The sequence below is a fragment of the Meleagris gallopavo genome, chromosome 1 (genome assembly GCF_000146605.3).
Source record: "Meleagris gallopavo isolate NT-WF06-2002-E0010 breed Aviagen turkey brand Nicholas breeding stock chromosome 1, Turkey_5.1, whole genome shotgun sequence".
NCBI classification, from domain to species: Eukaryota; Metazoa; Chordata; class Aves; order Galliformes; family Phasianidae; genus Meleagris; species Meleagris gallopavo.
Genome location: NC_015011.2, coordinates 32,868,631 through 32,880,980, shown reverse-complemented (window position 1 = coordinate 32,880,980; position 12,350 = coordinate 32,868,631). Strand labels below are relative to the sequence as shown.

General features: G+C 39.2%; 1 protein-coding gene across 1 annotated transcript in view; it reads right to left on the bottom strand.

Annotated features, from left to right (window-relative positions):
* The window catches only part of RXYLT1 (ribitol xylosyltransferase 1), a 95,019-nt gene that overhangs the window by 13,054 nt on the left and 69,615 nt on the right, over window positions 1-12,350 (bottom strand). The gene's annotated exons all lie outside the window — the stretch shown is intronic.

Here is a 12,350-nt window from a genome sequence, read left to right as displayed (position 1 = left end):
CCGGCGCTCCGTGCGTCCCCGCGTGCCGGGGTTAGTGACAGCGCTGGGCGCGACAAAGGGCAGCCCTGAGGGTTTTATCGCACAGAAAGCTGTAGGCTGACTCAGTTGAATCGTTTTACATAGGAAGTTGAGCCATCAGTCTTTACTAAAGCTCGATGTTACAATTCCTGGGAAGCAACCAGCAACCTGTTTTCTAATGCCACGACCCTAACGGTAGTCGAAGCCCAGTGACCTTCAGCCACCTTGAGCACAGAGAGGGTTTGCAACAGTACAGATTGTAACACGACATACAACCCCACTACCTCTTCTGGCTCTTTTTGATTGATTCCTTTTTAAAAAAATTAAAAAAAAATTACCTTTTTGAGCACTAAGATTTGCTATTACACTGACTGAAATTTTTTAGAAAGGGCCCCTGCTTGCTCCAAACCAAACGGTGCCTTAGCAGGCTTTGGGAGATGCCAAATCTCAGATCTAACTTCGTGATCTGCATATGTTCCCAGAACTGGTGGCCAACAGTGATAGCAGCGATTCCTTTATTCTGGGTAGCCTTTCTGGTGGTCTACATTAGCTTGACTTATTGTTTTTTTCCAGCCCAGTTCCTAATCCTGAATGTAGCTGTGGTTTTTATCCCAGCCAATTCAAACCTTCCTAATACACTTTTCAATGCTAACAGAACTCTGTTGCAGAAGAGAAGTTCCTTTTGGGCAGCATGGCCACTTTATCTTGACTATAGTGATTTATAGTTTAATGGGAAAAGTGTGCCAGATAAAAGCTTTCAGAATGATGACTGGGTTTTATTCTTGGCTTTCTACCTATTGCTGTGTGAATGCAGAGTGAAGTGCTATAGTCTCAAACTTTGAGAAGAACAGAGACATGATATCTGTAGAGATCGATATCATACCATTTTCAGCTCTAACTGCACCCTGTTTTCTAGACTGTATTGGTAACTAGGTTCACATGCTGAACTGCAAAATAATATAGGAAATCGATGTGCAAAGAGTTTACTATTTAATTTAAAACAATGCAGTAATATTAACTGTAAAAAGTAGTTAGAAAATTCTCTCTTCTTCCCACACAGATTTAGCTAACTTCCTATAAAGGGGAGAGGCTTTAAAAAAAAATCAAGAATGACTAAATCTAAGAAACAAGTGTGACTTAAAAACATATTTAATATTAAGAATACATGAAGAGAGGGATAGAATTAACAGAATAAGTAAGGATCTTAGAGTAAGAGCTTTGTCTAGGGACTATACAGTGGTAAGACTAACAGGAAGGTAAAACTAGAAGAAGTCACCTAAACCATGGGGATTCCTTGAAATCATAGGAAACCATGTAGCAAATGCCAAAGTCAGGGAGTGCCTGTACTAACTACACAGTGTCTGTGGAAGCCTACAAAGGCCTACTAACTTTCTAGTACTCTATAACAAACTACATATATTGTTGAAGACCTAAAGCCCACCAAACGCCGAGAAGAGAGGAGGAGAGCACCACTAACATCCTAGATCTTTGCACAAACCAAATATTTGAATCTACTAGATGATGCTAAGTAAACTCACCTCTTCTACACAGCAGGACATAAGGCCCAATAGCATCTAACGAGACATGGAAAAGTCCTAAACCAACACACACACACACACACACAAAATTGCATTTTTAGAAGAAGTATAAAGTGCATTCAACAAATGCCCTTTCTGTTCAAGAATTCATTTCAACAAGTGAAACAGCCTGGAGTTTTAAAATTATTATTATGAATGTGGCTGGAAGTCAAAACATTCTGGTACAGCAGCTGCAGACGCAAGCTTTTTGCTTCTGTGAAAAATATATTTTTTTTCTGTATGGACTGTGATAAAAGATTCTTTCTGCTATTTGCTTTTTACTGCTCATGACTCCTACAATAAATTATTCTCTAGTCTGCTTTACACCCTCCACCCTTGATATCATTGAGAAGTTGTAGAAAACTGTATTGGGCAATATGTAAAGTAGGCAGAGCTGAGCAAGGTTCTGGGCACAGCTGGGAATGAAAGAAAGGATATAACTGACCTCATCAGAACAGAGAATCAGATTGGCTTGGGTTGGAAAGGACCCCAAGGATCAACAAGTTTCATCCCCCCTGCCACAGACAGGACCACCAACCTCCAGATATGGTACTAGACCAGGCTGCCCGGAGCCCCATCCAAGGTGGTCTTGAACACCTCCAGGGGCAGAGCATCTATAACCTCTCTGGGCAGCCTGTGCCATCACTCTCTCTGCGAAGAACTTCCCCCTGATACGCAAACTAAACCTTCCCTCTTTGAGCTTGAAACCATTCTCCCTTGTTCTATCACTATCTACCCGAGTAATATGAAATGAGTAATATGGAACAAAGACATTTGTTGTCAGTAACTTTCTACAAAGCTTTTCTGGGTATAACTACTGCTCTATTAGTCCTGTTTTCATCAATTAAGAAGCCTGTAGGAGTCCTAGTGCCGTCTGCAGAGCGTAGGAGGCAGCTGCTATTGCAAGTTTATTTCTGCAAAGGCCCAAATCTGCTAAGCTGCTTTGTACAAGTCTGAAAGAAAGGGAAAAGTCTGCAGGAGGCAATTAAAGAAACACAGATGGAAAGAAGCCTTCATTCTAGCTGCAAATCACAGCACCTGTTCTGAGGCTTTTCACAGATTCTCCTCTGGATAGAACTCTTGTGGAGAGAGAATTGAGAGGCCTTGTTGCTCATTAATGGAAACAGTGCTGTCTGTGCTTCGTGTGAGAACACCCTAATATCATTCTTCAGGCAGAAACAGACTGGGGCTTTTTTTACCTGGCTGAACTGTTCCCTTGATGGGGTGATTCCATCTGGCAGAGAGGTGATGGTAAGTAACTGCTGATAGTGGGGAGGAATTAATGGCAGTGACTTTTTTTTTTTATTACAGCTAGGTCAATAGGAGGGAGTCCATCTGCAGCCTTGAAGCCTCTTAGTTAAAATGAGAGCAGCTCCCTCTTGAGAAACTGATGTTCTGCAGGTATGTCAAAATATATATATATGTTTTTTTAATTCTAATAAAAAGCCAAACCTAACTGTCAATCTACGTTTCTCTCAGGTACAAAACATAAATAGTTGGAGATGTTTTTAGGTATTATTTGTTTTGTCCTCCTGCATTTCACGCAATGTGTTGGAATGTCTCCAGGCTGTTGTCTGTATGGAATGTCAAAGTACAAATCCATCTGAAGCATTGTGTCTCTACCAGTAACACAAAGAAAGAGCTGATGGCTGCTGCTTCCAAGTCTTACATATTTTAAACGGCTACATCAGGACTAGGGTAGACCTTTCCAACAATACTGATTGGTCTGGCAATAGAAGCCTGCTTTCAAGTATGGGCTCCCTTGTTCTGCAACTCTTGCACTGCCACAGTTTTGTTAATGCATAACAAAAACAAGCAGTAAAGTCAGTTCCCTGCTCCTTTAAGATTTATTTGATGTTTGCAATGAGCTTTATACCCAATTTGCAGTCACAATAAGCTAAATAAACTCTTCCAAAAAACATGGTTTGTAAGTCTTTTGCTATTTTAAGTACAAATCTAAGACATATAAATATTTTGAAAATATTTATCAAAGTATCACTAATACATTTTCCATTTTCATAAATCTCTACATTTTTTCAATAGTATAAACTACTGCTTTGTGGATAGAAGGGCTTATAAACCCCCAAATCTTGTTTTAATAACATCAAGAAAAATATTTTTATATCACATCCATCTAACAAATTTCTAGTGAAATAATTTATTCTTGCAGGAAGAAGTGTAGAAGATTATATACTGACAGGAATTTTGACCACATTTTAAAATAAAACCATATGGGCATCTCAGACCTGGAGTCATGCTGATTTTTTCCATCACATGATCTGTATAGGAATGAAGGGATCATATAAAGTCTTCAGTGTTAATTGAGGAAGTTGTGGTGCCGTTTAAAATTCACTTAAAACTGCAGTTTCTTTGAAAATGATTTTTGGAGGGCAAGCATTGTAATCTCTCATGAAGGAATTCTACTGCTTTGCTTAGTGCTTCCCTCTGGCACTCTAACAGTTATGCTTTTGGCATTTTATTTGAGTATATCCTTTGGTATTCATGTATGTGCCTCAATTACATGTTAGTTACATGGGTGATAAGGGCAAGGGCAGAGGGTGGCAGTGTGTGTGCTGTCTGAACTCTTCAGCTGAGCTGCAGTTTATTCAGGAGAAAAGAGGTATGCGTGAAGGCTGTTCTAGCCCAAAGGAGTAGAGGATGGGTGTCACAGATTTGTAGTAGGCTTCTTTCAATTTAGCTTTGGAAACTTCAGTTAGCTCTAAGTGGAGAAAAAATCTGTGAAATGGATGATTTTGTGAAATTCATGTCTTGCCTGTTTGGTTTGTGGATTTGGGGCATCTAATCTTTCTTTGTCCAGTGGCTTCAGTACTGAAGAATTTAGCTTAAGGTTTTTTTTTGTTTGTTTTATTTTAATTGTTTTTTATAAATATTTGAAGCAATGAATTGCTTACAAGCTGGAGGAAAGCTCAAATGTTAAGCAATGGAGTCAGGATTCTGGTCTTCAGGAGAGCAGATCTCTTTTCTGAAGGATAAAAAAGCCAGCTAGATGACTGGACCCAGAAAGCAGTAGTGAATGGGATTAAATCTAGCTGGTGACAAGTCACTGCTAGTGTTCCTCAGGGGTTGGTATTGGGGCTGGCCCTGTTTAATATCTTTATTGACAATCTGGACAAGGGGAGTCAGTGCACTTTCAGTAAGTATGCAGATGACATCAAGTTGGGAGGAAGTGTCCATCTGCTTAAAGGGTAGGAAGGTCCTACAGAGGGATCTGGACAGGCAAGATTGATGGGCTGAGGCCAACTGTATGAATTTTAACAAGACCAGGTGCTGAGTCCTGCACTCGGGTCACAAAAATCCCACACATTGTGACAGACTTAAGGCAGAATGGTTGGAAAGCTGCATGGAGAAAAAGGATCTCGGGATGTTAGTTGTCAACCAGCTGCATGTGAGCCAGCGGTGTGCCCAGGTGGCCAAGAAGGCCAATGGCATCCTGGCTTGCATCAGAAATAGTGTATCCAGAAAGACTAGGGAGGTGATTATCTGCCCGTACTCATCTGTTACACCAAACCTTGAGTACTGCGTTCAGTTTTGAGTCCCTCACAACATTCTGAGACCCTGGAGCATGTCTAAAAAAAGGCAATGAAACTGTTGAAGCACTTAGAGCACAAGTCTTATAAGTAATGGCTAAGGGAGCTGGGATTGTTTGGTCTGGAGAAGAGGAGGTCCAGAGGAGACCTTATCACACTCCATGGCTATCTGAAAGGAAATTGTAGCAAGTTGGGCTCTGTTCACAGGTAACTGCTAGGATGAGAGGCCTAAGATGTGTCAGGGGAGGTTTAAGTTGGATATTAGATAAAATCATTCTCAGAAAGGGTAGTGAGGTATTGGAGCAAGCTGACCAGGGAGGTGGTAGAACCACCATCACTGAAGGTTTTCAAGAAACGTATAGATGTTGCACTGCAGGACACAGTTTAGTGGTATGGTGGTGATGGGTTGATGGTTGGACTAAATGATCTCAGTGGTCTTTCCAACCCTAAAGATTCTATGAACATTGCTTAAATGTTCATAGAATGCCTCAGAGGCTTAAATGCCTCAGAACATTGCTTAAAAGAATCACAAGGGAAACTGCCCTAATATGGAGAGATGTATCACTATTTAATTTTTAAGTAAAACATACTGAATACTTAGAAACAAACTGTCCTATTGTGCTGGAGAACTGGAAAGCAGTAATTTAGAAACTATTCAGAGAAGCTGAGTGTATTCACATCCGTGAGATTGCTTAGGATTCACCCAAGATGCTGCAAAAGCTGGTTGATACGATTGAGAGATCAGTATTTACCATCCTGGCAAGTAAGTGGACCTGGGCCCTGGCAACCTGAAAAAATTGACATTACATCCATCTTTAAGAAGAAAAAGATGTGTTGGGACCTGCTTGAATCTTCAGTTTTCAGCTTAAACTATAGAAAAATGATGAAATAGAATCTCTTGAAATTCATTTCTGAAGATGTGAGGGACAAGATGATGACGAATAGCCAGAAGATTTATCTTACCAGATCATATCTGCCAACTTGTTTGCCATCTATGATGAAATGGCTGGCTATATGGATGATGAGAAAAGCAATGAATTTACTAAACCGTGACTGTTGCAAGCCTTTTGATCTGCCTCAATATTCTTGTCTCTAAGTGGAAGAAATATGAGCTGGACAAGTGGATTTAGTTCAAGATTCAATGGCTCAAACAGTAATATCAATGATTCTGTGCCCAACTTGTATTTGGTAATGAGCAAAAATAATCTGGGGATCCATACCGAGGCATATACTGTTCAATATCTTCATTAAAGGCCTGAATGATGAGACAGTGAATTTGCAGCTGCTGCTAATCAGGGGAGGAATGTGGGTGGCATTCCTGTCTGGAGAGATCTTGAGAAAACTCGAACAACAGAAACACTGTGAACTTTATCAAAGATAAGTGCAAAGCTCCACACTCAGGTTTAAGAGCACCCATGTTTCAGAACAAGGTGGGGGTCAGCAACTCTGCTAGAAGAACCTTGGTATTACAGTAGATGCCAAATAGACTTTCACTCAACAAAATGTTCTACTTATAAATAAGGTGAACTGTGAACTGAGCAGCTTGAGGGGTATTATGATCAGCAGATCTAGGGATCTAGATCTACTGATTTTCTTGACATTAATAAGGCACAGATGCAATGCTGTACCTGGGTTTGAGACCCTCAGTTCAAGAAGGATGCTCAGAAACTGGATAAAGTCCAGTTGAGGCTTACTAATGTCAACATGAACCCACGAAGAATGAGGAGAGGTAAGGGACCTGGGATTGCTTAGTTTGGCTAAAAGGAGACTAAAGAGAAGTCTCAATCGGGCAAAACCGTGACTGATCTTGTCTTGGCAATAGTCTTGCTGTAACCTGGAGACAAGGCTAGAGAACGCTAGGGGTGCTTTCCTACCAACATTTCTGTTAGTCTTACCTGTGTTATCATTATTTTCAGGTGAAGCTTGTAAATAATTGGAATACCCAAAATTCAGTATTCATTATGGTGTAATGCATTAAATAGAGGACACATTAGGAGGAGAGCTCTGAGAGAGCTCTGAATGTCATGATTGCAGACTTAAATACGTCTTAAACTTTAGTTAGTATCCCTTAGTCACTGTAGTAGCTGGTTTCTTTTTCTGCAGTGACATGTACAACAATAAGGAGTGCTATCATGCTTCTATGGTTTGAGGGGTGAGGTACTTAGGTCACTCCAAAAGTAATGCCTCCTATTTGTTTCCATGGAAACAACTGAAAATATAAAGAGAACAATAACACTATTGGATAGAGCAAATTCTCAGCTACAAAACTATTTTTCAACAATCATCACCATAACTATGCATTTTCATCAGCGATGAACAAGAGCCTGCATGCCACACTCATTAAAATTTGCATCACGCAGGCAACTTATTGCTTCACAGCTGCTATAACAACATTGTTTTAGGAGAATGTTGGCCATGCAGTCCATCTTCCATCAGCCTGATGAAACAGAAGTCAGAAGGTTCCAAACCCAGCTTATATGGTGGACATGGTGGGACAGTCCAACCAAGATTAGCAGTGTGCTCCACAGTCTTCAAACTGGTATGGTGCCTGGCATTATGCTGCAAGAGAAAAGTTATCTTCTTCTCTGGCCTGACTCTGGAAGTTCAAGCCTTCAGCTTACCCAGCTAGTGCAGTTACTGAAGTAAGGCCCTTCTACTTTTTGGGTGAAAGCAGTTGTAATCTTATTTTTAAAATGTTATATTAGTGATTATATATTTATTGATAAGTGAATTCCATGACAAGTAGAAAGGAATCTTTACATGGAGGACAATCCCAAAGAAAATAATACAACAATCAGTTAGAAATGTAACAGAAGACAACCAAACCATAAGATCAGAATATAGAAGTTACAGACATGTAAGACTTCCATAGATGAATGAACAAGGGTTAGTAAGGAGCCAAAACACATAAAAGGATAGATCTAGATACTGTAATTCAAAACGATAAAACTTCACCTAATACAATTTGTCAAAAGGCTCACTAAATATGTTCGCTGTGATCACAGATCTCCTGCTGTTCCCTTTTCTGCCAGCACTGGTTCACGGTCTCTCTCTTTTCAAGGGACAAAGGCTCATGCTCCTCTTTAAACCCTAGGAGGTTGTTCTTCTCACTTGTGAATCTCTTTTCAGTCCCTGACATCTTTTTCAGAATGCTGACTTCAATCTGGGAAGAAAATAAGAACCACATTCCTTTCCAGCCCATAGCCCTTTTTGTAGAGCAGCAAGAGCTGTGCTTTCCTGTTTGTCATGTCTTTGAATGGTTCCATACAATGGCTGCTTATCAACTTTCATCCCCACTTTCATTTTTTGCTGCTTACCATGGTACTAATTACTGTTTCCCACTGTCTGCTCAAGCCCTCTTTCACGTTTTTTGAGCAGTCAAGATGTTACACATGGACGATCTGTTGCTCAAATATTTTATTAGTCAAGAACTGTACGTTTAACTTAAAACTGTTCATGAAGCTGAGTCAATGCCTGCCTACCAGTACTTGAACAGTTTTTTTAAAAAGGTAAAATACTGTGAACGTTTTGATATGTTTTAAATGAAAAGTTTGATTTTATAATTTTAAAATAACATGCAAATAAAATAAATTACCTTTGGGAATGAGATTACTTCATTCTGGGCTCAATAGGAAAATCATTTTGAAGAGAAGCTATAGAAGGTTGGGTGGATTTTTTTACATAATAAAACAGAGGAGAATGTTTAAGATAAACCAAAGCAAACCCTTCCTCTCCCAAGCTGACAAACAGCCGTTTTCAAGAGAGGAAAGATTGATTTTGGAAACACTAATGCATCATGTGATTATGAACATTGCTCTCAGTTATTTATTCTAGAATTACCTAAGGAATTGCAGCTGTGTCCTTCTTTATGCATGCAGCTTAAATCAAATCTTTTGTGTCTATTTTATCTTCCTATTATTTCTTTTTTTAATGTTTTTTTTCCTGCTGGATATGAAAACAGTGGAAGCCCTAGGCTTTCTGAACAAATCCCAGAAGGGAGTTAATAGAGCTAAAAAGCCAGCTAACTGTGACGGCTGTCACAAACAATGATTTTATATGAGGGCTGCTCCAAAAGTAATGCCTCCTATTTTATTATGTTGGCCCAAAACATCAAAGGCAGATGGTGGTGTTATGGCAGAAGAGGCTGAACCTTCCCACCAATATCCTGATACATGTTGTTGCCATGCAACAGATGGCAACAGAGGGGCAGTCTGACACTATGTTGTCTGGAAGTGTGCCTGAAGCTAAGGTGCATTACTGAATTCTTCCACGCGGAAAAACTTGTGTGCATTGACATTCATCAATGCATGTTGAATGTTTCTGGAGAAAAAAATAGTGGATGTGAGCACAGTGAAGCAGTGGGTGGTGCATTTCAGCAGTGGCAATAGTGGGGTCACCTACTCTGGTGCAGATTTCGACAAGTGCAGCACACGGATTCTTGTTCACCACTGGTGAAAATGCATAATTAATGAAGGGTGACTATGTTGAAAAATGATGTTTTGTAGCTCAGAATTTTCTCTATGAAACAGTGTTATTATGCTCTTCAAAGCAGTTGTCATTTCCTTGGAAATAAACAGGAGTCATTACTTTTGAAGCAACATACATAGATACCACTTTATTTTTGAACATCTAGTTCTTCCTCAACTCTTTCAAACCACTGAAAGGTTTTAATTACATGATGAACTCTTTCAGAATCCTTGGAGAGATAGTAAAAGGAAGACTATTAATGCTAGTATTTAGCTTCAGAACCTCTACTTTTCTGAAACTTTGAATACTAATCTGTAATGAAATTCATTTACTACAGTTTTCAGAGATTCATGTGATATTCTCACTGTCCATTCATTTGACTTGTCATTTACTGTCACTTCTAAAGAGTCTTGGCCTCAAGGCATCTGTGTGCTGAGCTGAGAAATAGCATGAACAGTACTTTAAAAGTCTGCCTTTGGCAAGATGATTTATTGTTTGTTAGGATGGAATTTCAAGATACGCTATCTCTGCTTATCATCCTTTCAGATACACTCTGTCCAAAGGGGACAAATCAAAGTAATTCCAATGTTTATATTCTGAATGGCATCTATTTGTGTAATCTCGCAGCTCCCTAATGATTAAGTTATGGGGGGAAGTTAAGCTATTTAGATCAGAACAGAATGTTTCTCTTTTAACATGGCAGATGAAAAAAGAGCTTTTGAAAGGGCATTAAAAGTCAGTGAAACAGAAGAACCAATTAAGTGAATGCAACTGGAGTGAGGCTTTTCCTGTCCATCAGGTAGGGCATGCTCCAGCTGGATCTATCCTCTTGTTGAAGCTGCTTTGGTAACCTATCACAATGAAGGCACTGATTTTTTTTTCTTTAATACTACATATTTCGTATCACCTAGAGGTTTAAGGAGAAATTTTCACTATACGAGGTCCCCAGGAAAGTGAATGACGTTCAAATATAGAATTCAGAAGAGCAAAAAACCCATAATGTAGTCAGTATCTTTATCCCCAGTTGTTCCGCTCACAAAGAAGCAAAATTGCTTCCGACATATTCTTGGGGATACCAGGCAAAGTACTCACAGGTGGGCCAATAGTCACATAGAGAAAAAAATAAAATAAAATTCACCCAGCCAGTTAGGGGCCCTCTAGATACACAACACTCCTTTCCAAGAAGTGACCTTCCTGTGGCTGGCCTTTATATGAGCCCAAGGTGGCTCCACCCTGGGCCTACCTCTTCTGGTCACCTACAGAGCACAGGTGCAAACAATGTGCCTGTGCTCCCTGGGCCAGCCACATCCCTTCAGCAGGTGCTCAGTCCAGTTCAATCTGTGACCTAGCGGTTCCCCTACACCAGGACTGCAAGTCTGATCTACTAGGGCCCCAAGGTCAGGGGTTAATTAGCAATTAAGCATTGCTGCAAGAATTGACTTTTACTTAGAATATCCTAGAAGATAGCATCTGGTACGTTTTGCTTTGTTTCCCTTTTTATTTTGCGCGATAGCTGAAAGTCATTTGGTGCATATTGATTTACAGCATAGTCCATAATCAGAAGTTTCAGCCTGAATATGACAGAAAAGTGAAAGCATAGGCTCAGCTGACATTGTCCTTCAGTCACTGCTGTGATTGTTTTAAAAGCTTTTTCCCTTATTTTCCAGTTAAATTGAGAAAAACTTCTGTTTTCAGTACAGAAATTCTTCACAAAAGCTTGTGCAACCAATAAAATAATGTTCTGAACGTTTCCATTATGATTAACACTATTTAACTTAGTCTTGAATAAAACACAGGTTTCTGAGAACTCTATTGAGAATTATTAGTAAATATAGTATAGAATGAATGCTATCTATACTTGTTCTAACTATAAAAGTTAGAAAAAAAAAAGTAGAGGAGGCTTTATTTTTAATTTTATTTTTATATAAGGTAATTGAATAAATACAACACATGTGAAACATTTGGTGATGGTGAATACAACTTAGCAAGGTTCTTGGATATCAGATGCTCTTCTGGACTATTCTGTGAAAGAGAAATCCACAAGTTAATAAGAGAGAGATTTTTCCTTTAGGTTTCACCACGTTTCAGTTCAGTCATTCGAGTGGCTGTAATGTGAACTGGGACTGAAATGTCATAGCTTCGATTCTGCAGTGTTTTACTTATTGTCTGTATGATGAAGTTTCATAGTATTGGTTTGTTTGCTGCGTGTGTTGCAATATGCCTCATTTAAGATAGAGAAGATTTCATCTGAGTAACTGCACAGCAATATGGCAGCTGAATTTCAGTGCCAATGAGTGCAGTTAATGTTTTTGATTTGAAAAAGAATTTCCGTAAGGCTGCATAGTGATTATCTGAATAATTTGTTATGATTCAAGGAAAAAAGATTTGGAGTTACCATGGCTAGAACTCAAAATAAAATAAAATAAAAATTAAAAAAAAAATCAATATAATGATCTGAAAAGGTCAGAAAGGCCTCACATCAGATTTTTAGGGAAGAGAGAGAAAACAAAACAAAACCATCATTGTGCCAGTGAATAAATAAATTATACATTCATAGGAATAGTCCATGCAGTTCAATCATTAATGATAAAAAATCTGGCACTAGGAGTCTACTATGATTCCTCTCTGGGCATCTCCTCACCTTTATATTCGTGCCATTTTCAGATGCTTGTTTAGAGACACTCACCTGGCACAACAGCAGGAACTGCTAATATGACCAGCAGAGTCATATTAGCATTTG